Below are 3,075 nucleotides of genomic sequence, written 5' to 3' on the forward strand. Positions count from 1 at the left end.
CCCCTTCCACGCCTTCCCGCCGCGCGTGTCGACGTGGGGCGGCCGCGTCCCGCCGTCGGGACCCGCGCACGTGTCGGCCCAGCCCGTAGGGGCGATCCCGGAGCGATCTGTGAGCGCTGCAGCAGCGCGGCCGGGCGGGGTAGGGGGGTAGCCCCAGAGGGACTCGAGAGAGCCGGAGGGAGTGGGGAGCGGCGCCAGGACAGACGGTGCACGCGTGGGCCTGCAGCTCCTGTGCTCCCCGTTCCATCCTATCGTATGGAGGGGGTGCACCCTGACTCTTTTGCCCCTCTTTTGCCCCTTCACAACCTCGTGTTCATCTCACTTAGTCCTGCATTCCAGCATTGCCTCTTCAGCTCTCCCTGTCTTCACTTCTCCAGCTTTTCCTGTTTTAGCCCTTTCGGTCTCCCACTCACTGCGTGGCCCTCACTTCTAAGAGTGGTCATCCCTTTGCTTCCGGCTGCACAGGAGGAAAGACGCACGGGGCCACTCTTCAAGCATGTGCCTCTCTGGAAAGCGAGCGGGAGAGAACCTGAAGTTAGTTTGAAAGCTAGCAGTTGGTAACTACATTAAATTCCCAGGACTCCTGGTGCCTGGGAGTTGTGGGAAGCCCTTCTGGTGCTTGCCGTCAGGGAGAGAAGGAGCTGAGAGCGCAGCACGCTGTAGGAGGCAAGGAGTAGAAAGGCTAGGGCTGTAGAGGTGTTGGTTGAATGGATCACACAGCCCAAGTAGGCTTAAAAATGATGTATGAGAAATGAAGTGGCATAGCTGACTGCCATTTTGCAAAATTATTTTTTCCTTGGACTATTTTGCCCTAAACTATCCACATTCCAAAAAGTGTATAGAACTACTGGTTCTGGTGTGCACATGCAGAAATGTCAAAAAGGATGTGACACCATAATTTAAGGGTTCTTAGAAAAAAAGGAAAGTTACAAAAAAGAGCAATAAATCAGAACTGATAGTATTTTTGAGTCGCTGTGCTTTTTTTATTGCTACCTAGACCTAGACTGAACAAGTACGTGAGCAGATTTGTTAGAGTCAGTATTACTCAGATTAATAATAGTAAGAAGCTCATGAGCTGGTAGAGGGAAAAACAGCATAGATTCTTGATTTTGACAGATAACTAATTGTATTTACATACTTTATGTGGATTCACCAGCCTATGCCTTACCTCTGGCATAATAATATTATAATTACATTTTGCAAGGAAAGTCCTTTTCATCTGAGGCTCTCAAACATTTTACAAACACCACACCTTAATGAAGTATGTAATCATCTCCATTTTACATATGGCTGCACTGAGGCACTAAGAAGTGCAACCATTTTAAGATTTTAACTTGAATTATACTTGGCCACGTGTAGATACAGAGCTTTGAGTAACAATTTGGAAGAAACATTGGGTGTCAGTATGAGACGATATGATGCATCAGAAAGCCACTGTGCTCTGAATTTATACAGCTTAACTTTATGGCAGAAAACAGCTTTCCCTTACTGAGTGGAAAGTTGCATGAGGAGATAGCATGCATCAAAATGAGGGTTTAACTTGTTGGGTTCCTGTCCAATTCTTCCCATGCTGGGGCAGGTGTAAAGATGTTGATTTTAAGACAATAAATGCTGTCTTTTGCATCTGTGCCTCAAGGTGGTGTGCTGGCTATTCTAAGTTTTGTAAATGGTTGTCGAGGGTCACTTTCCCTTACGTAGGTCTCTCTACATTTTAAGAAAACTTATTTAATGACTGTAACCGCAAATGAAATAATGTTGCAAGAAGCATAAACATACTGACATAACGTTTTGGATCGGGGATTTTATGTATTGGCTACCCACAGCAAGGAGTCCCCCTCAAAGACATAAAACTGGGAGTGGTTTCATAAAAGACTAAAATTAGATTAGTTGTTCCTCACGCTGTTTCAAAAATGTGATATTACAATGATACAAACTATAGCTTTAGCTTCAATGCCCTGTGCTGGTTTAAATTTGTCCAGAGAACTTTGATAGTTAATCTTCTGTCAATCATATGTAGGTTGGATTATGTTTTATCTTTCTGTGCTGCTAAGGAATCATGTCACAGCAAATTACTTTTTTTGAAAAGGTAACAACACTAGATTGTGTTAGGCTTTACTGACTTGCTGTAATGATTTATGGATTTTACCTCCAAAATACTCCCTCTGCACCAACATAAGCTAATTTTTATACTTGTTCCTTCTACAGTTCCATCAGGATTATTATATTAGGATGCTCTACGAAATAGTAGAGTAGATGGGAAATAACTTATTGACATAGGATGTACCTCAGTTACTTTAGCTACCAGTCTTCAGTCTGATGTTGGGCATGTAGCAGCACATTCTGTGCCTTAGTTTTCTTTTCTGAAAACTGAGATAATGATAGTAATACTATGGTGCTTTTTGATTTGCAGATGAAAGCGCTGTATAGGAGAGAGATATTTTTGTCTCTTCCAAACTGGATTTGATAGGCCAGAATGTTGTCTCAAAACCCTTGTGAAAATAAAAGCCCAGAACCATTCAGCTTGGCCAAGTGGTTTACTATCAGTAGAGGAAAACTGATTTTATCTGGGTCAAAACACAGTAGACATTTATAATATCAGTGTTATCTGCAGCTATATGCAATGAGTTTTGAAGCGTCTGAACACCCTGCTAGCAAGACCTGTATTAAACATATTTTGAATGTGTCTAAACCAAGGCTAAAGTAATTCTGGAGTCTTGTTATTAACATGGAAACATCTCAGTCCTTATTCATTGGTGAAACCATGTCATAACCTGTTTCATATAAAAATGTCTTTAAACTGTGCTTAAGCAACAGCTGCTGGTTTCTCCTGTGAATAGCAGATGATGTTTAATTAGCATACAGTCATCTACATTACAATCAAATCAAAGAATGCAGTTGCAACACATTCCCGATTTGTATTGTAAATGTGACCCTAACTGTGTTCCTAAAATCTCTGTCATGTGCTACAGCTGGGTACACTGGCCTAATTGTAACATAGCAGAAACTTAGTACACTAGCAGAAATTCCCATTCCTAAAATCTTATTTGTTCTTTATAAATTGATACTTTCAATGTT

Source organism: Calypte anna, chromosome 3 (assembly GCF_003957555.1).
Source record: "Calypte anna isolate BGI_N300 chromosome 3, bCalAnn1_v1.p, whole genome shotgun sequence".
Classification (NCBI taxonomy): Eukaryota; Metazoa; Chordata; class Aves; order Apodiformes; family Trochilidae; genus Calypte; species Calypte anna.